General features: G+C 41.7%; 1 protein-coding gene across 3 annotated transcripts in view; it reads left to right on the forward strand.

The window, feature by feature from the left end:
• The first annotated feature begins 1,762 nt into the window (after nucleotides 1-1,762).
• Nucleotides 1,763-22,293, forward strand: part of ACSL3 (acyl-CoA synthetase long chain family member 3) — a 64,807-nt gene continuing 44,276 nt past the window's right edge. For all 3 annotated transcript variants that reach the window (XM_004762903.3, XM_004762904.3, XM_004762902.3), the window contains exon 1: nucleotides 1,763-2,032. The gene's annotated coding sequence lies outside the window, so the exon portion shown is untranslated. The remainder of the gene's footprint in view (nucleotides 2,033-22,293) is intronic.

Here is a 22,293-nt window from a genome sequence, read left to right on the forward strand (position 1 = left end):
GGCAGAGAGGGGGGTGGCAAAGCAGGTTTCCCGCTGAGCAGGGAGCCGGATTCGGGGCTGGATCCCAGGACCCTGGGATCATGACCTGAGCTGAGGCAGACACTTAACCGACTGAGCCACCCGGGCACCCTGGAACTACCGTTTGTACTGTACTTCCCTCTGCATGCAGAAAAATGGTGGTCTTTTATTTTATTTTTTAAAAAGATTTTTATTTATTTATTTATTTGACAGATCGCAAGTAGTCAGAGGGGCAGGCAGAGAGAGAGAAGAGGAAGCAGGCTCCCTGCTGAGCAGAGAGCCCTATGCAATTTGGGGCTCGATCCCAGGACCCTGAGACCATGACCTGAGCCGAAGGTAGAGGCTTTAACCCACTGAGCCACCCAGACGCCCCATTGTTGATCTTTTTAGATAATTCTGCATTCTATTAGTCTTCAGGGTCTATCTTTTGATAGCATCTCTATAGATTAGCAGCAGCTGAATACATTTTGTAGTGGAGGAACAGGTTGCCTGAATCAGGTATCTATTCCTTTAGGTAGCTAAATTGGCCTGGGGCCCAAAGTGAGTGAGCTTTCTTTGCTCTGTGCACCATCACTCCACCCTAGTTCAAGTTCAGACGCCTTCACTGATTTTAGAAATTCTCTTGGGAAGTGCGCCCTTGCTTTTAGCCTGAGGCTGGCTCAGAAACGTCACCTTTCACCCACTTAAAGAAGTTTTGCATGGCAGGGAGATTTACTATTCAAGTAGCTATTTCTAGCTCCTTCACTGCTTAAAAAAAAGAAAACCAAAACCCTCCAAATCAGTTTTATTTCCTGTGGTATCAAATCTGACTTAATGTTATAATTTTGTTAACAGACCAACTAAATATTTCGTTAGGTTAAAAAAAAAAAAAAAAAGGAAAAAGCCCAACCCTCCTACCAATAGGGTAACGAAAGTCATCTTTTTTATAGAGCACTGCGGTCGTTGTTTTAGTCATTTGTGTTTTGGTTTGCATTTGTTTGCTTGTGGGGAGGTCGTGTACCAGCACCCAGGTCTTCTTTCCTTTTGTGGTGTTTAAAATGAGATAATTCTTTAAAATACAGTAACACTTCTAAATTCAGAAGTAGAATGTCCAAAAACAGTAGTTTGGAGTAAACTTTAGCCTTATGACAATAAATCCCAATCTTGTACAGATAGCGCATGCATTTACAGAAGATGGGTTATTTGCTGGGTTAAGTGAAGCCAAAGCAAGAGAAGTAATAGAGGAATCTGCTTTGAATCTTGGGGAGTCCCTCTCGCTTCAGATATTTCCGAAAATCATTTTATTTTACAAAATTTGTCAACAATGTGTGCAAGAACAGGATAAATGATCCAGTTAAGAATGAAAATGATATGTGTATCATTTCATGATCTACGTTCAGATTTAAACATCACAGCAGTAACTGCGTTTCTAGTTATTTTTCGAGGGGAGGGGCGGTCTGGTCCCCCCCGGAGAGACAGCAGACCCTCCCGGAGCCGCCGGCCCTCCGCCCACGTCGCGGCCGCCGAGCCCGCCTCCCCTCCCCCCAGCCGCCACGGTGCGATCCCTCCCGCCCGCCGGGTCCCCACCCCGCGGCCGGTGGCGGCTGGGTCCCGTCCGCGGCGGCTCCGCGAACGACCCGTAGTAACCCCGTCCCGCCCCTGGCCGACCGCGCCGCGCTCCCCCGCCGGAATTCGATAGGCCCAGCCCCGCACGCGCCACCGCCCGCGGGCCAATGGGCGGCGGCCTCTCTGCATATGCAACGAGCGCCGGCCGGGGGTGCGCGTCCCGGGCGGTTCGGCTCAACAGACGCTGGTCTGCCGGCGCCGGCCTGCGACACTGGGATTGTGGCCCCGGCCGGGGCTGGGACGAGGCGGCGGCGGCGGTAGCGGCAGCGGCCGGGACAGCAGACGGTGGCCCCTTTACAGTGCGGCTGCGCCAGGGTTCCCAGGAGGCGGCACGGGGCGTGAATGCTCTGCGGGCGCAGCCAGGCCTGCGTGGGCCCGAGGCTGGAGGAACCGGGGCTCCGGCGTCGCGGTGAGTGTGGCGCCCGTTGTGGGAGCGGCGGGGGCTGGTCGGCGGCGCGGCCTCAGCGTGCGGCCGGGCTGAGCCCGAGGGCGGCGCGGGGTTGGGGCCCGGATGTGGCCGCGGAGCCAGGCCCCGGGGCTGTGCGCCTCGGGGGTTGCGTGGCGGCCCGCGGCGTGTGTGTGTGGAAAAGCCGGGCAGGGTGGGAGGCGCCGCCGTGGGTCTGGGCAACTGGTGACGTGGGGCCTGGGCCGAAGGGCCCACGTGAGCGGGGGGAACGGCAGCCGGGTGACTGCGCGGTCCGGGGGAGGAAGGGTGCCCCGCGTCCCTCCCGGCGCGGTGGAGGCGGCCGGCATGGGGGGCTGGCGTCTTTCTTCGGGTGGGCGTTGACGCGTTCCTGCGAGGAAACTGAGCCCTGCGGTTCCGGGAGACCCTGCTGGAGGGGCCGGCGCGGGGGGTGTGTGTGTGGCCGCCGACTGTGGGGAGGAATTGGATGGATGAGCCGGGGCGACCTTGGTATTTGCTGTGGCCGCGATGGGTGCTGGTGGGGCTAGGATTGGCCGGTGGTTGGGGTTGAGAGTTGCAGGTTTACTTCTCCCCAAGTGCGGTTTAATACATCGGTAACAGAATGTGTCGCGCCGAGGTGGTGCTCGCGCTCTCAGCAGTCCTGCGGGGGAGGGACGATGAGGCCCGCTTCCTAGGTGAGCATCCCGAGGCAGACATGTAACTGGTTTATCCAGTCTGCGTTTAGAAAATGTGCTCTAAACTATTGCATATATGACCCCTCAAAAATAGAAAGGTAGAGCAACATCTTTAGAGTCCTATGGACGCTAGAGGAGGAATAGGCCTGTGTGAAAGCGATCACCGCTGCATACAGTGACAAATAGTTGACATTTTATTGAGGCTTTATTACACGCCAGGCACCGTACTAAGTGCTTTATGCACAGTGCCTTCACACAGGTAACAGCCCTCTGGGGTAATGCTTATTCCCATTTTACAGCTGGAGAAACTGCAGTTTGGACGCATTAACTTGCCCCAGATCCCAGCATGTTAAGAGAAGCTGGGATTCAGACCGGCCTGTGTTAAAACCCAGAGCTCTTGCATCTAACCACTTGTGTTATGCTGCCTCTCCTTGGTGGTTGGCTGAATAGTTGCCACCGTGAAATTTTTTTGCGGGTGGGGGGGAGGGGTGGGCCAGGAGAGCTGTAGTTTGATGACCTTGATTCCTGATTATCACAACCTTTTTTGTTTCTCCAGATTAGTCCTGGGAGGTTGTTGTTGTTTCTTAGATAAGTCCTGAAGGTTGTTGCCCTGTTGTCTGAAAGTGTATTAGAAGGTTATTGAAGGAAAGAGGTGTTACGAGATGGTAGTCATTTGCACACTTTATTCTTTTGTTTTCTGGCATCTTCCTCTGCAGTTCTTACCTTGGGGATGACTAAGACTGCTGTAGTCACTGTGGCATGTTCTTTAGACTTTTCAAGCTATCTTTTACGGGAAGGGTCAAGGTGACAAATCACCTCGTGCGGTCAAGTCTCTGTTACTGGATTTGTTAAGATATTTCAACAGGATTTAAAGCTGAAATACTCGGAATCTAAAATGCCCTTCTTGAAGAAGGAAGAAGGAAGGTTTGAAAGAAATGAAAGATGGGTAAATTATGAGCGGAAAATCCTGTATCTGGTGGGAATGTGTGTCAGATCTTAAAGCCTCAGGATCTTGTGCTTCCCTGCTGTCTGGTTCTGCTTAAATGACTATTTCCATTCCTCATTCAATTAATTGCTCAGCCAGAGCCTTTCACTCATGTTGTATTTTAGGTCCTATGTAAGGCTGGGAATATAGTGCTGTACAGAACTGATGTGATCCTTACTTTCATGTAGGAAACAGATAAGAAGCAAGTCATCATACAGATAAATACTTAATTATAAATTATGAGAAGTGCAATGAAGAAGAAGTGTGTGAATGAAGATTTTAGTGAGCATTATGATTTAGATGGAAAGTAGGGAGTTTTTTTTAATAGATATGGTGAGGTTTTACAATCTTGCATTCTGAGTCTCTAATTAAATGTGCCTAATGCAAGAGTTTGAGAACTTTTGAACACTGATGTTCTTTTCATTTCACCATGCCTGATCCTACTCAGAATACCACTCCAGCTCATGTTACATGGAAAATGAGATCGGGAGCTTTTTGAAGCAGTCAATCTGCCTTACAGCCTAACTGTTCTGTAGTACTTAAATTTTCCCCTCCCAATGTGAATATTTGGGAACCAAGAATCTTTATCTAAACTTTGGACTTGATAGGAGTTGGATGTTTTCAGGAAAGCCAGACCAAAAAGGTGACAGGTTTTCCTAACTTGAGATAAGTAGCATCATGATTATCAGAAGTATCCAGGGTAGTTATATTTGACTTAAAATTCTCACCTCTTAGGAGACAAAATAATTATGTGGTTTGGGAAATACAAACTGTTAAGTACATGAATATTTCAGTTGAATGTGTATTAAGCCAGTACAAATAATTCATTACAGTACATATACTGAAATGCCGTCTGCATGCAAAACACTGCTAGGTGTACCATGTGGAATAAGTAAAAAGGTGAATTTGACAAAGTCCGTTTTCAAGGAGATTTAAATTTAATGAATAGTAATGCTCAGATTTAAGTCACGTCTCTCCCCCCAACCTTTTCAAAGTACTCATGTTAGCCCATTTGATCCTTTTTAAAGCCTTGTATCACCAGGAGAAATACTGAGAAAAAGGAAATTTGGTGGTAAAATTGCCAGACATGGTGATTAATAGTTGGGAGAAGCTGTACAGTGATTACTAGTTTACTGTCTTGGAGCCATCATACAGAGGTGATGTAGACTCCTGGGCTTGGGTGAGATTGTCTGTAGAGAGGCTAGAATGAGAACAAGTGGAGGCCTGGGCTGGAGCTGGGTAGAAGAGGCTGAGCTTGGCAAGTGAGATGGAAGGAGTGGCTGGGGAACCTGGCTCAGGTGGGAGCCATAGCTGGAGTGGTATCCCTGCAGCCAGTGGGGGAGCTAAGAGGGAAATTGAGTAATGTCCTGTGGATTTAGCGACTCCGAGGTCATGAGTGCCCTTTTGCAGGTGATGTTGATGGGTGGGAAGCAGAAGCAAGTAGAAGGTGAAAAAAATGGAGATAGCAAGAACAGGAAACTTTCTAGAGTTTAGATTTTTTTTATCATTTAAGTTTAAATTCTGATGGGAAGGTGTTCCTTGAAAGGGAGAGGTTGAATACAGATGAGAAAATTGTTTGCTTATTTTTGCAAAGTTCCTGAGAAGATGGAAGGGGGTGGGATCCTAATGAGGCCTGAGCCTTAGCCAGGAGGAGGGACACCTTTTATGTAGTAACCCAAGACAGGCTCGTAACTGATCTGACACTAGTCAGTACTTTATCCTGGAGGCTTGGCAATTTTCCAAAAATTACCAAGAACTGTTAAATTCAAAAAAACAAGCTCAATTTTAGCTGACCCGATAGGTTCTTTACAAAACCTCACTATAGAAGCTTTGTGTGAAATTGATTTAATGTGTGATTTAATTTTGATTTCATCCACCTTAATGGGGTATGTACTTCAGTCTGACTTGTGATTATTGTTTTCTCCTGAAAAAGGAGACATTATAAACATTGTCCTGTGATTTCTTCTACATGCTCTTTTTAGTTTCATAAGAAACAGTTTTTAGACTACTTCTTTTCCCCTGACATTTTAAATGACTTAATTTTTTTCATTTAAAAGTTTAGCTTCTTGGGCACCTGGGTGGCTCAATTAATTGCCTGCCTGGTCCGAGGGTCCTGGTGTTGAACCTCGAACATGGCTCCCTCCTTTGGGGAGGAGGGGGAGCTGCTTCTTTCTCTTGCTCTGCTATTCTACCTTGCTTGTGCTCTCCCTCTCCCTGTGTCAAATAAAATCTTTTAAATAAAAGTTTAGCTTTTGTTTTCACTGGGATATGTTTTACATACATACTTGTAATTCCTACTCTGAGGGATAAAGTATGAATTGGTAGATGATTCAGAGGGTTCAACTGATCTGCTAATTCTTAAATAGAACTGAAGATAGCTAAATAACCTTTTGGATAAACCACCTCAGTTACAGGTTTCTACTTGCCCTTGTTGTATTTGTTATATGTAGGGAGACTGCTTTATTCATTCATATATTTATTTAATGCCTGTCTTGCAAGACACTGGGAATTTGAAAATGATTGATAGTCTCTGTTCTCAGCTCTTCTTGGTTGATGGAAGGAAGTTGTATGAACATTATATGGTGTAGGCAAGGAAGGTGTAAGGACAGAAGTACTGCAGTGTGGTATAACTAGTACAGACAGCAGGAAGGAAGAAGGGGAGACTGCAGTGGCGGTAATAGTGACCTGAGTCTTTTTCTCTTCTTTTCTTTTTACCTTTTATTTTTTATTATTTTTTAAGATTTTTATTTATTTATTTGACAGAGAGAGAGATCTCAAGTAGGTAGAGAGGCAGGCAGAGAGAGAGAGGGAGGGAAGCAGGCTCCCCACTGAGCAGAGAGCCTGATGCGGGGCTCCATCCCAGGACCCTGAGATTATGACCTGACCCGAAGGCAGAGGCTTTAACCCACTGAGCCACCCAGGCGCCCTGATAACATGGTTGATGAATTGGGCTGAGGGGAACAAGGGAGCCAGGGAATAGAAAGTTTGTCTTGAATTTGGTCCAGGTGTGTATGTCTACAAATATGTACATATTGGAGATATTATAATATCAAAGAATATTAGAAAAATAAAAAGCTTATCTTGCTATCCTAACATTGCTCAAGAGGTGAAAAGCTGTCCATTTTTCTGTTTGTCATGGTCAGTCTTTTTGTCCCCTACTTAACTTAGAAAGTAACCACAATTAACACTTTCTTGCTACAAAGCTTTGTTTTTCCTCTTCCAGACGATTGGTCTTTGGAATAAGGCTAATAGCCAACGCCATTACAGTACTTCCTCTGGTCAGGCACTGTTCCTACTTTCTTCTCACTTATAATAGATACGGATTTTTTTTCTTTTTTTAATCACTCTTACTTCACAGATAAGGAAATTGAGGCACAGAGAACCTAAAGTGACTAGTCTGTGTGTGTGCTCGATCTCCTCTGAAGCAGTTCGGTTCAAGAGTCCATCCATGTTCTTAAAGCCCGGGCACTGTACCTCCTGTCTGGGGTGACAGGCTTGCAGTTCTTTTTTTTTTTTTTTTTTTAATTATTTATTTATTTGACAGAGATCACAAGTAGGCAGAGAGGCAAGCAGAGAGAGAGAGAGGAGGAAGCAGGCTCCCAGCAGGGAGCCTGATGCGGGACTCGATCCCAGGACCCTGAGATCACGACCTGAGCCGAAGGCAGCGGCTTAACCCACTGAGCCACCCAGGCGCCCAGGCTTGCAGTTCTTACTGACCTCTGAAGACAAAATTTATTAGGAAAGGAGCTGTGATGACATTTAGGGACAGTGTTAATCTGTTTTAATTATACATAGTTTATTCCTCCCCCCCCCCCCCAATCCTGTTCTTAGAGAGCGGGACATAAATAAAGAGTAACAACCTAAATTGAGGGAATTTAACTGGAATTTTCTTGTACTTGAATGTGAATCCTACTTCAGCATTCCTTCAGGGATCATTATAATTGCCCTTTTGGAATTTTCTGGATTGGGAATATAAAGCAATTTGGGATGCTATAATCTGATACATTTTCTTCCTTTCCTTCTGTTAAAAAGACATGCTTTCTGTATGTCTGAAAAGTATTTCATAATATTTAATCCAGTTAAACCCACTCCCTTCCCCCAAATCCTCCAGTTCACCACTAATCTGAGTTTGGTGATCTGAATTTTATTATTTGTAGGCATTTCTCTACAGATTTATTATCCCCAAGCAGTGTATAATACTGTTCTATGTGTTTTAAAATTTCAAGTACGTAGTATTGTATGATTGTGCAACAACTTTTTTCACTCGTTATCACTTAATTGTGGTTTTATCAGTTGAGTTTCATCAGAGTGTGTATGTACATGTCTGTTTAGCTCATTTATTTTCACTGTGATAGGGTGTGACATTTTAGGACTACATCGCATTTTGTTTCCTCTTCGCTCTCTTGGTAGACCTTTTGGGTTGCTGCTGTGCTGCCTTTTTTGTTGTTGTTGTTGTTGTTGTTGTTGTTGTTTTGTTCTTATGAATACTACCATGAGTATTCTTAAACACCATTCCTTCTCTAATTCCATTTTTGACACTGTAGTCCTCCCGTACTCCTTTTTCTTCTGTATATCCTATCTCTGAGTCCCTTTAATCTTGTCATTATTTGACTTAAGGTATTACTTGGCTCATAGTTGTAGTACAAAACCACAGTGGCTGCTTTTCCTCTAAAGTTCTTTTTAGTAACTTTTCTTTTAATTAATTTTGTTTGACTTTCTTCATATTTATTTATTTATTTATTTATTTTTTGTTCTTAGGCAATTTTTTAGATAGATGCCTAGTATCTTCTCATTTTAAATTCTGTAAGTGACTGTAGGGATAATTCACGTGTGCTTCCTCTTGGGAAGTTTTTGTCAATCTATTTTTTATTTGGCCAGTTCTGTATTTAATGCTATTTTAATAATTTTTCTCTAAAATGTGTCTTTTTCATTGTAATTTGGTGAGTAGGAACATGGACTTTGGAGAAGATTGCTTGGATTTGGGGTTCCTGGGTGGCTCAGTTGGTTAAGTGGCTGCCTCAGGCTCAGGTCATGATCCTAGGGTCCTGAGATTGAGTTGAGTCCTGCACAGGGCTCCCCTTCTCTGTGGGGAGTCTGCTTCTCCCCTCTGCCCTTCCCCCTTGCTTGTGATTTCTCTCTCACTTTGTGTCTTCTAAAATAAAAATTAAAAAAAAAAAAAAAAGATTGCTTGGATTTTGAGTCCTGGATTTACTTCTGGATAGCTGTGTGACCTTGGGCAACTTGTTTAGCATCTCTGTGACTCAGCTTCTTCTATAAAATACAGATCATAATGGAATGTACCTGTCAATTGTTATAACGGTTTATATGGGGTAAGTGCCTGCATGGAGTCAACGATCAATAAATATTAACCATTCTAATTTTATTTAGAGTATGCAGTATATTCTAAGTCTATCCACCTTTTATTATTGCCTTCTCTTCTGAAACAGCATTATTATCTTTTCATATACAAATATACTTCAAAGAAATGTCTAATGTATTGTAAGGTCTTATTAATGGAGATTGGGAAAAGATACTATAAATCCTAGAAAATTGGGTAACATCAGTCATTTAGGATTTATCTTGTGCTTTAATTTTCTGGTATTTATAAAGCACATTGAAAGTAGGTTGACATGGTGTACTTCTCATTCAAGTAATTTAAGAGTCTCCTCTTGTTTTTAATACCTTTTGTAATATGATCTTAATAATGATTCAGATAGCATTTCTAAATACACTCATTATCCTGTATTATCAACTCTATGCTGTTGAGTGGAGGAGTCCTGTGTATAAAACTTTCTGTGTCAATTTGATCTGGTTTCTTAACCTTTCTAACCCTTTTCATTTCAGTTTCTTTAACATAAATATTTTAATTCTCACCTTACGAAGTTACGAGCACTGAGGGAGATACAGATGGTAGTTTAGGGTACACAGGTGACCTCCTGTGTTGGTTGCTTGCCTTATTTCTCTGCCTTCTGTCTTTTTTCTTTCTTTTTTTCCCCAGTTTTCTTTGTCTTTCCTTTCTTCCTCCCTTTCTCTATATTTTAATTGAAAAATCACATATTTAATGTATACAGTTTGAGCTTATACATGTATACACCTGTACAACCATCACCATAATCAAGGTAGTTTACATGTTTATCACTGCCAAAAGGTTCCTTGTGCCTCTTTGTTGTTGTTGTTGTTTTGTTTTGTTTGTTTTTTCTGTCCTTCAGAAGCAGTTTTTTGGTAAACATAACAGGGTTATTCTGAATCCAGTGTGTGAGGGAGCCCATCATATGATAGGACTGTACATCATTTAAAAAAAAAGATTTTAGTTGTTAGAGAGCACACACTTGGGGGCAGAGTGAGAGAGAGTGCAGGAGCAGAGGAAGAGGGAAAAGCAGACTCCCTGTGAGCAGGAAGCCTGATGCAGACTTGACCCTGAGATCATGACCTGAGTTGAAGAAGCTTAACTGACTGAGCCACCCACCTGTACCAAAAGTGTACATCATTTAAGGGGGAGTAGGAAATAATAATTTCTTAAGGACAAGAATGTTCAGTCTATAGGAGAATACAGACAAGATGTGGTTCATGTAGAGTGAGCAATACAGAGGCTAGAATGGTCATGTTTGCCCTGAGTAACCAGGAAAGGTCTTTTGCTTAGCGAAAGAAGACATGAGTTGGATTTGAAGAAGAGTTGTGTTTGAGGATGGTACTCAAATGGGATGTCGCAGGCAGTTGGGGAAGAACGGGACTGACAGATAGAATTGAGGCGTTAGCTGGTTTAGGGGGGCTAGGGATGCTTTGAGAATGAATCATATCCCAGAGGGCAAGCAAAGAGCAGAGGCATGGAGAACAGAGATAGGTAAGAACTTAGATGATCTCATTTATTCATTGTTTCCTTCAATTCAGAAAGTAGTTGCTGAATGCATGGAAGGTTCTAGGAGTAGGAATGGAGATTGAGCAGCCAGAAAGTGAGAAGAAACATGTGGGCTCTGAGTTGTTAAAGTTGTTTCCAGTTGTGCCACCATGATGACTGTTATGCCTGGCATTGTGGCATTCTCCACACCATTAGCTTTTCTGGAGTTTGGATTTCCTTGCCTGTAATCCTTTCTTGCTCAGTAGTGTTATGATCTGCTTTTTTGTTATCTATGCCATATTTCTCTCTTTGGTTTCTCTAAAACTTCATTAGCTTTGTGCATTTCCCTCTCTGAGTTTATTTTGTGTTTACTCCTTGGAATTCACTGGGGTATTTGCATGAGTTTTATTAGATACTAGCTACACTGATATAGTTAACCTTTTGAAAATTATTTTCTATATTGATTTTGTAGATATGTAACAGCTCATGTTTCTGCATTGATGTTTCTGGGTTGTAAAATATTCACTGTTATTTTGGCCAACATTATAAAAAGTTCTTCAGCCACAGAAGTTTATTTTTACTCACTTTACTTTCATCAGGATTGCAGTAATCCTCATTCTAGATCTTGACCTTGGGGATTTTTTTTTTTTAATATTTTTCCCCTGGTGATTTTTTTTTTTTTTTAAAGATTTTATTTATGTATTTGACAGAGATCACAAGTAGGCAGAGAGGCAGGCAGAGAGAGGAGGAAGCAGGCTCCATGCTGAGCAGAGAGCCCGATGTGGGGTTCAATCCCAGGACCCTGGGATCATGACCTGAGCTGAAGGCAGAGGCTTTAACCCACTGCGCCACCCAGGTGCCCCAATCTTGAGTTTTTTAGTGTAACAGTAAAACAACCAGAAATTCCTCTTTTTCCATTCGAGACTGACTTGATCTCCGTACTTGATCTCTGGACTTCTTTCTAAGTTGAAATATGGAGTTTATTTTAATTCCATAGGAGACCAGAATGAACTAAAATTAATTAATCTTAGAACTGTAGATGATGACATTTTAATGTAAACAAGATTGACATTATTGAAATTATGCCACATGGACCATAATACATTGGTCATTATTACTATTTTTTACATATCCACTGTGAATATTTTCCCAAGTGCTTTTGCCTTTGTATTGTAACTTTCCATTTGCTAGTGTGCTAGAGTCTAAGAATTTGTATTCATCATTTGCCCTGAAACTAGGCCTGTCTTTGTGGACCGATGCTTATTTTGACAGCATAGCACTCTTCTTAGAAATTTAGTGTTTAGTTTGTGTATCACTTTTCTGAGGTATAAAATGAATACCTGTTTATTTGGTACCATCTCAAGGTGGGAAGGTTGTGGGAGATAGTAACTGACTGGAAGTGGGGTGTAAGGTCAGAGAGGGAGCTCATGAGACCCCAAGTGTAAGGAAGGAGATTGGTGTGGTAGAGAGGAGTGACGAAGGGCTTGAGGTTTGTGACCACAGTGTTACTTAAATCCCCAAATCTAGTTCTGCCTCATTTTAGTTTTGTGACCACAGCAAATTCTTAACCTCTGAGTTTCAGTTTCTTTTGGATCAGGGTGAGGTCTGCCTTGCAGGGTACCTGTGCTCCAGGTGTGTATATATCCCATCTCTGCGGTGCAGTGAAGAAATGTTAGAAACTTTTTCTTTATAGTAATTTCTACATTTTATGCATGATTCATAGGGTTTATGATATGCTAGGACCAAAGTACATATACACAATATTAAAGGTACATGTGTTTGGAATGCCAGTAATTTTTACCAAAAGGGGCTTGTTGTGATCTTTGAAGTTTAGTGAGTGGGCTCCTTGATAAAAAAAACTAGGCCCTGTTCGGAGGCTTATTAGTTTGGGGGCAACTTTGGGGATGAGTTGAGTTTGGGATGAGTTTGAAGAGCTTGGGTTAGTTGGCTCGGGGAAATGGATTGAAGGTTATTGGATTTAAGGAGCATGTCTCTGCAAGTTCATTTGAAAAATGGGGGACATATAAGCCTCTGCTTTCAGCTCAGGTCATGATCCCAGGGTCCTGGGATCGAGCCCCACATCGGACTCTCTGCTCAGCAGGAGCCTGCTTCCCCCTCTACCTCTCTGCCTGCCTCTCTGCCTACCTGTGATCTCTCTCTCAAATAAATAAATAAAATTGTTAAAAAAATGGGGACATAGTAAAGCTGGCATGTGTAATGTTTGAGTTAGTTTGTAAAAGTATTTAAAAAAAAATTTATTTATTTGACAGATAGAGATCACAAGTAGGCAGAGAGGCAGGCAGAGCGAGAGGAGGAAGCACACTCCCTGCTGAGCAGAGAGCCTGATGCGGGGCTCGAGCCCAGGACCCTGGGACCATGACCTGAGCCGAAGGCAGAGGCTTTAACATGGAGCCACCCAGGCACCCCAGTTTGTAAAAGTCTTAAACTGTATATTTTTTACATGATATCATGTATCAGAATATTATATGGTAGAAATTCGGATGGTATATAACCCAGAAACATGAGTCAGTATTAGGGAATTGCTCTTGATGCATGGGTAGTTTGCTTACAGATAACTGAGAGCTGACTCTATGCATGTTTAAGTTAATAATGTTTATGTTGTGTGATGTCGGCAGATAGGCACGTTACCTGTAGGTGATTAATTATAGCTTTGTGTTTCTTGTTACTGATTTCAAATAGGCTTCATGAGATAATAAAGGTGTTTGTTACCTTGTTAGATGTGTTTCTTTAGTGAATTCTGTCTCTGGTTGCATAGCTTTCAATGATTCTTTTTGGATTTCTTGTCAGATTGGCAATCATATGCAAATAATGAAGATTCTGTTTCTCCTTTTCCAGTATTCATACTGTTTATTTTTCTCCCGCAGTGTTCTCTAAAAGAAATGCAGTGAGAGGAACAAATAATGAGCCGTGTATATAACTTTAAATTTCTAGTAGACATATTAAATAAAGTGAAAAGAAACAAGTAACTTGAATATATTTTATTTAATCCAGCATAGGGTAGTACCCCCTTATCTGCAGTTTCTCTCTTTCTGTAGTTTTGGTTACCCTCAGTCAATTGTGGTCCAGAAGCAAATGCCCCCCTTTTCCTGTCCCTTTCTTAGAAGGTCAGCAGGAGCCTAAGGCTGCCACACAACATCCACTCCTTCACCTCTCTTCATCTAATCCCCTAGGCATTTTATTGTCTCTTATCACAAGAAGGGGGAGTATAGTACAGTAAAATGTTCTGAGAAAGAGAGTACATTCATATAACTTTTTTATTAAGCTTTTTATTTTAATTGCAGTATAGTTGACCTTTTATTACAGTATCTTGTTAAAATTGTTCTATTGCTGCTGTTTAAAAACAAAATCCATCCAGGTAAATTTGAAGACCTAATGGATTTTATTAAATGATCGTGACTTGGCCAGCATCCCATCTAGCAAGTAGAGGGGGAGATCCAAGGAGTCGTAGAAAGAGGTGGAAGAGGGTGTGGTGAGAAAGTTATGCACAATAGAAGACGATTGTTCTCTTGAAAATCACCTTCCCTTATGGGGATGGCAGGGAGTCTTACGCAGAGTACTCTTTCTTTGGGGTGTGTGTGGAGAATGCCCCAATGACATACCTCATTGATGGGGCTCAGAAAATTCCTGACTGACCCATTAAGACTACATTTCTTGAGGTCGAAATTGCAAGATTAGGTATTAAGTCTGTATACAGTGATTTGGCTTAAGTTGATGCCATTTCAGGCTTGTATTTTTCTTTTTAACATTGTTAATCTCTTCCTGTGCCTAATTTATAAATAAAACTTTATCATAGGTATGTATGTATAGAAGAAAACATAGTGTCTGTGGGTTTCAGCACTATCTGTGGTTACAGGCATCTGCTTGGGGTCTTGGAATGTACCCCCCCCCCCAAAAAAGGGGGGGGGACTACTTGTGTCCAAGATACTATTTCAACATACAATCAACATAAAAATTATTGCGATGTTTTATATTTTTTTCCATACTAAGGCTTTATAATTCTATGTATATTTTATATTTAGAGCACAGTTTGGACATACTTCCAAGTAAGTGTTCAGTAGCTACATGTGGCTAATGGTCATAAGGGCTAGAGCCTTCTTAACAAAATCCAGTAATGATGGTTACAGCTGGCCTTCCTGCCTTTAATCGAAATTACCTTTTGTAATTGGTGTTTGTTTCTGATATATATTACTTTAATCGTAAAATACTTTTCGTATTTGGTATTGGTTTCTGATATATTAAGTTAAAGAAGTTTTCTTTTGTGTGTATGACATTCCTTTTAAAGTTGGTAATTGTGGGGCTTCTGGGTGGCTCAGTGGGTTAAACCTCTTCCTTTGGCTCCTGGTCATCATCTCAGGGTCCTGGGATCCTGCCTGCAATCAGGCCCTCTCCTCAGCTGGGAGCCTACTCCCTCTCTCTGTCTGCCTGCCTCTCTGCTTACTTGTTATCTCTGTCAAATAAATAAATAAAATCTTTTAAAAAATTTTGATAATTGGGGGCACCTGGGTGGCTCAGTGGGTTAAAGCCTCTGCCTTCGGCTCAGGTCATGATCCCAGGGTCCTGGGATCGAGCCCCGCATCGGGCTGTCCACTCTGCGGAGAGCCTGCTTCCTCCTCTCTCTCTCTCTCTCTGCCTACTTCCGATCTCTGTCTGTCAAATAAATAAATTTAAAAAAAAATTTTGATAATTGATACTTTCCTTTTATACTTTTTTATTTATTTAAACATACATATTATTATTACTATTATTGTTTAAAGATTTTACTTATTTACTTGAGAGAGAGAGTGAGCACGAGAGGGGAGAGGGTCAGAGGGAGAAGCAGACTCCCTGCTGAGCAGGGAGCCCGATGTGGGACTCAGATCTGGGGCCTCCAGGATCATGGCTTGAGCTGAAGGCAGTTGCTTAACCAACTGAGCCACCCTGGAGCTCTGGATATATATTTTTTTTAAATGCATACACTGACATGATCACACCTTTCCCTCCCAGTTAAACTGCTAATAAGAGAATGATAACAGAATCCTGGGCATAATACAAAAATATATTTGGTCTTTGTCCCCACTAGTGGCACAGAGCTCCTGAGATCATGGCAATTTCCCAAGTGATAGGAGTCTTCTGTTATTCATAAATACATCCTTTGATCACATCCGGAGTTTATGTTAATGAACAGCTTAGGATGGGGTTCTCTAGATAGCTTCAGGATGGGGCTGGTCACCTGAAGGACCCAGCCATTAGGTTAAAGACCTTAAAGTGGCAGTATATAAAATCAGTGTGCAGAAATCAGTTGTATTTCTATACACCACCAACAAGACAGAAGAAAGAGAAATTAATGAGTCAGTCCTATTTACATTTGTACCCAAAACCATAAGATATGTAGGAATAAATCTAACCAAAGAGGCAAAGAATCTATACTCCGAAAACTGTAGAACACTTAATGAAAGAAATGAAGAAGACACAAGGAAATGGAAAAACATTCCATGCTCATGGATTGGAAGAACAAATATTGTGAAAATGTCTATGCTACCTAGAGCAGTCTACACATTTAATGTAATCCCTATCAAAATACCATCAACTTTTTTCACAGAAGTGGAACAAATAATCTTAAAATTTGTATTGAACCAGAAAAGACCTTGAATAGCCTGAGGAATATTGAAAAAGAAAATCAAAGCTGGTGGCATCACAGTTTTGGACTTCAGGCTCTGTTACAAAGCTGTAATAATCAAGGCAGTATGGTACTGGCACAAAAACAGACACATAGATCAGTGGAACAGAATAGAGAGAGCCCAGAAATGGACCCTCAACTCTATATGGTCAGCTAATCTTTGACAAAGCGGAAAAAAAGTCAAATGGAAAAAAGACTGTCTCTTCAAATGGTGTTGGGAATATTGGACAGACACATGCAGAAGAATGAAACTGGACCCTTTTCCTTAAACTGCACACAAAAATAGACTCAAAATATATGAATCACAGACTTGTACCCCTGAAACAAATAATACATTATATATTAATAAAATGTTTAAAAAAACTTATAGACCCACCCATCAACCTCCTATGAGGAGTGAGGGGGCTGGAGATAAAAACTCATGAACGGCGAAGTTCGTTGAGCTTCCGTGTTGGTGACTTGGGCCAGGTGCTGGGACAGTGGCACACCTGGTTTGGAAGTTTTGCTGTGTCTCCTACTCCCTGTATCCCTTGCCCTATGCATATCTTCCCTTGGGCTGTCCTGAGTTGTATTCTTTATAATAAACCGATAAATGTAAGTAATGGGTGTTCCTGAGTTGTGTGAGCCATTCTTGCAAATTATTGAATTTGGGGAGGAGATTGTGGGAATCCCTGGTTTGTAACCAGCTGGTGACTCATGACTAGCAAGTGGGGAATAGTCTTGCGGGACTAAGCCCCTAACCCCTTAACCTGTAGGATCTATCTCTTGTAAAATAATACAGAAGTGTAGGGCAGTTCTAGTTTTAATAAAATAGTCTTTAAAAATACTGTCATTGTGTGCACATGGTGGAGGACTTTTTAAGGTAGTCTCATCAGAGTATGTTTGCAAAATATGAATTTCCCGAGTCTTTACATCTCTGAGTATTTTCTTATTCTACTTGGCAGTTCATCAGGAATTTAGCTAGAAGTAGAATTCTAGTTTAAAATTCATTTCCCTCAAAACTTTGAAGGCATTCTTGATAGCCTTCCTGGGTTGCAGACATCTGAGGCCAGTATGATTCTTACTCCTTCATAGGAAGGGAGACTGTACATTCAGGTTTGTCTGGGACACTTTCAAATTACATCTCATAGCACCTGCTTTCACTCTGAAAAGTATCCTTATGTATTGATCAGTTATACAATTTACTTATTTGTAGGTGAGCTAGTTTTGTTTTTGTTTTGTTTTGAAGCTTTTGGGATATTCTTAAACTAAGTGCTCTGAGAATTCACAAAGCTGTGTCTAGAGGTAAGTTATTTTGGCCCCCACTCATCTGCTTAGCACTCTGCAGGCCCTTTCAGTCTGACGACTAGCGTCCATCAGCTGTGGGATATTTATTGCCGAGTGTTTCAGTAATTTCTGCCTCTTCATTCTCTTTGTTCGTTCTTTCTAGAACTCCTTTTAGTGGAACTTGTTCTCTTGATCTTTTGGATTAATTCAGCACCTTGAAAAAGGACTTTCACTACTTACATTTTTATCTTAAAGTTTCTAATTAAGTTTTTCTTTCCAGCTTATCTCTTTAACTCAGGCAAAAGACCTTGTACAAAACATCGCACAAAACATCTCTTGATGGCGGGCGCCTGGGTGGCTCAGTGGGTTAAGCCGCTGCCTTCGGCTCAGGTCATGATCTCGGGGTCCTGGGATCGAGTCCCGCATCGGGCTCTCTGCTCAGCAGGAGCCTGCTTCCTCCTCTCTCTCTCTCTGCCTGCCTCTCTGCCTACTCGTGGTCTCTCTCTGTCAAATAAATAAATAAAATCTTTAAAAAAAAAAAAAAAAAAAAAAACATCTCTTGATGGGAACCGAAACTGCCCCTCTCAAGCAATAAGGACTGTCCTGAGCCAGCAAGACCTACCTGTGTGGTTGATCCCAAGACAACGATCCACCTGACCTTGACTGCCCACCTGCCTATACGCACTGACCTTTGTCGCACATTTTCCTATATAAACCTGGAAGTATTTTCAGCACTTTGGAGGCAGTCTTTAAAACATCAGCCTGCTGTCTCTTGGTGTGGGCTTTCTGAAATATATTTTCTTTCTTATTTCCTTATCACTTGTCTCTCTGCCTTTGGTGAGTGGCTGAGCCTGGACTGTTGGAACCCTCAGAGCCCCAGACTCCCTATAGCCCTCTGCCCCCCAGGTATAACCTTCTAAAAATCTTTTTTGATTTGTTTTCTACTTCTTTGATTTTGCTTTCCTTTCTGGGAAAATACTCCGAGCCTTTTTTTCTTAATATATCTGTTGACTTTTAAATTTAATATCAGGTGCTCTTCTTAATTTTAACAAGAGCTTTTTCTTTTCTTTTGTTTTCTTTTTTTTTAAAGATTTTATTTATTTATTTGATAGCTCATAAGTAGGCAGAGGCAGGCAGAGAGAGGAGGAAGCAGCTCCCCATTGAGCAGAGAGCCCGATGTGGGGCTTGATCCCAGGACCCTGGGATCATGACCCGAGCCACAGGCAGAGGCTTTAACCCCCTGAGCCACCCAGGTGCCTCCAAGAGTTTTTTTTAATTATTTTTAATCCTGTATGGTGCCCCAGTTTTGTTTCATCAATTTAATAGCCTCTCCTATCTTTTGGAAGATGGGTCACATGTATTTAAAGTATTCTTTCTATTTCCTGCATCGACTGTTTCCATCGAGTTCCCCCCACTTCAGTTTTCATCTCTGTCTTTCATTGTGATGGGTTTTTTTGTCAAATGTCTGGTGATCCAGAACTTCATATTCTCTCTGGATTTTTGATTCTGATTTTTCTGTTTCTAGTCCCCGCCGCCTCCATCAATAAATTCCCCACACTGGTGTGAGATTTAACCGTATGAGGGGTGGCTATTCTGCATACAAATCTGGATGGCTCTTTAGAGAGTTGGGTAATATCTAAACCACTTAGTATGGCATAGAGGGCAGTGCCAGTGAGCTCTTGCCTTTGCTTCCTCTCAGAGCTGCTCTAACACTGCAGATTTGGTGGCTTAGCACCACAGAAATTGATTATCCTACAGTTAAAAGAGGCCAGAAGTTTCTGGGCTGAAATCAGGCGTCGGCAGAGTGTTGCCCCTTCCAGAGAAGAACCTGTTCTTGCCTCTTCAGTTGCTGGGCCTGCTGCATTCTGTGGCCTGGGTCCAGACTTCGAGGCCAGCATGTTACAGCTCTGCTCTGTCCTCCCATTGCCCTCTCGGAGTGTCAGATTTGCCTTTCTTCCAGGGATACTTGTGGTGGCATTTAGGGACCAGCTGAATCCCATACTGCGCTCTCATCCCCAGATCCTTAATTCAGACACATCTACAAAGATCTTTTCTCAAGAAAAGTAGCTTTTGCTGGTTCCAGGGTTTAGGGCCTGATGCCTCTGGGGTCATCTGTCAGCCTGCTTTCAGGTACTTACGAGTTCTCCAGTGCTTCTGTGCTTTCGCAGATGCTATTTTAATTGCCTGTAGTTTCCTCTCTTGTGTCCTCTGCCAAAAATCTGTGGATCCACTCAGTTCTTAGTTAAATAAATCAGTTCTTAGTCAGCCTTCCTTGGCCTTCTTACAGAAGACCTCATTTGCCTGTTTCCTTAATACAGCCTGTCTCCTTATCCAGTAGTTTTTGTCATCTCAGTACTTGGTCCTGGGAGCTTTTTGAGGCCTATGGACACATTTCCAGAGTGGATAGCATTGGGTATGGAGCCGAGTAGGCATTCATTCACTAACTAGTTGTTGAGGAGATTCAGCATTTATTAAGGGCCAGTTAAATACTAGGATCTTTCGTGTTAATTAACAAAATAAAATATGCACATGTGCCAGAATTTCTCCAGGGCAAATTTTTTTTAGGAGGCGTTTTCTAGGTCGTAGGAATTTACATCCTTAGCTTTGCTGGATGCTGCCAAATTGCTCTCCAAAGTGGCTGCATTTCCCCCAACAAAGCCAAGAGCACTCTTGTTTCCTATATCCTTGCCAATACTTGTGATGTTTTTTTCTTTCCTTTTTTTTTAAAAAATTTTATTTATTTGACAGAGATAGAGCACAAGTAGACAGAGTGGCAGGCAGAGGGAAGAGGGAGAAGCAGCCTCTCCACTGAGCAGGGAGCCTGATGTGGGGCTCGATCCCAGGACCCTGGGATCATGACCTGAGCTGGAGGCAGCCGCCCAATCAACTGAGTCACCCAGGTGCCCCGTTTATTCTAATAAAAAAATTTGATGGGGGAAATGATAATGTTTCCATTTGTGTTTAATAGTGAGACAATTTCATAGTTAATGGGTGTTTAGGTTTTTTTCCCATGGACATATGTAGCCTATTTTTTCTACTGAGTTGTATTTTATTTATAGAAATTCAACAAATATTCTGGATATGAATTATATATATATATATATTGTCATCCCTATTTATGAGGAAACTGGCATATGAAATAGCAGGTAAATTTGTAAGATTTCCCCCTACCTGGATGGATAGATAGATAAATGGATGAATGAATGAATGAATTTGTTTAGAAGACTCTAAACAAATGAGAAAGACTGGGGGGTTTAGACCCAGGGTTATCTGGATTTAAGGCCTACTCCTTTTTTTTTTTTTTTTTTTTTTAAAGTATATTTGGCTGCCTTGACAGGGAATAAGGAAGTTAATTATGAGTAGTGATATGCTAAATTTTGTCGAAATACTTAAGTCCAGTTACAGACCCTGTGAGTTTGGGCTGATGTTAAATTATTTTTTTTTAAGCCTGTAATGACTGCAAACCTTCCTGCTTCACAAGCAATTTAAAAAATCGTTGAGGGGCACCTGGGTGGCTCAAATGGTTGTCTGCCTTTGGCTCAGGTCATGATCTCCAGGTCCTGGGATCCAGCCCCAGGACAGGCCCCCAGCTCAGCAGGGGAGTCTGCTTCTCTCTCTCCCCCAGCCTCTCACCATGCTTGTACTCTCTCTGTCTCTGTTTCTCTCTCTCTGTCAAATGAATGAATAAACTTAAAAAAAAAAATTGAGATAAGTGGATAAAAGTGTTGTATACACAGTGAAATACTGTTTATAAATCTTAGTAATTATTCTTCTTGACCACTACCATTATGAGAGAAGAAACTCAATATGTGCCTTCAAAATTTTGGTTGTACCTTTTTTTTTTCTTAATAGACTTTATTTTTTAGAGAAGTTCCAAGTTTAAAGCAAAATTGAGCAGAAGGCAGGGGGATTCCTATATACCTCTGATCTAAAGTATGCATAGCCTCCCCATTATCAATAATCCCACACCAGAATGGTACATATATTACAGTCAGTGCACCTATATTGATAACACCATTATCACTTGGAGTCCTTATTTTACCTGAGGGCTCACTCTGTGTGTTGTACATTCCATGGGTTTGGACAAATACATAATGACAGTTTTACCACCCCCAAAATCCTCTGTACTCTGCCTGTTATCCCATTTTCCTTCTTAACTCTTGGCAACCTTTTACTGTCCTCAATAGCTTTTCCTTTTCCAGAATGTTACAGAGTTGGAATAAAAAAGTATATGTACCCTTTTCGTGTTGATTTCATTCCTTTAGTAATGCACATTTAAGTTTCCTCGATGTCTTTCGTGGCTTGATAGCACATTTCTTTTTGTGCTGAATAATATTGCATTGTCTGGATGTACCACAGTTTATGCATTCACCTATTGAAGGCCATCTTAGTTACTTCCAAGTTTTGGCAATTATGAATAAAGCCAATATAAATATTTTTATGTAGGTTTTTTTTTTTTAATTAAAAATAAGCTTTTAGCTCATTTGGGTAAATACCAGGAGGACTCAGTTCATCCAGGAGGCTGGATCATAATGTAAAGAATAGGTTTAGTTTTCTAGGAAACTGTCAAACTTGTTTTCTAAAGTGGCCATGTAGTTTGCATTCCTACCAGCAATTAATGAGTTCCTCTTGTGCTGTATTCTTGCCAATATTTGGTGGTACCAGTATTTTCAGATTTTGGCTATTCTAATAGGTGTGTAGGGATACATAATAAGATTTTTTTTGATGAAAGGTTAATGATAAAATGTCATTTGCTAGTGTGATAGATGATGTTTTTAAAAAAAAGCAGAAAATTTTCTGAGTTTTTGG

The sequence above is a fragment of the Mustela putorius genome, unplaced genomic scaffold (assembly GCF_011764305.1).
Source record: "Mustela putorius furo isolate JIRA1106 unplaced genomic scaffold, ASM1176430v1.1 tig00000275_pilon_pilon_pilon, whole genome shotgun sequence".
Lineage (NCBI taxonomy): Eukaryota > Metazoa > Chordata > Mammalia > Carnivora > Mustelidae > Mustela > Mustela putorius.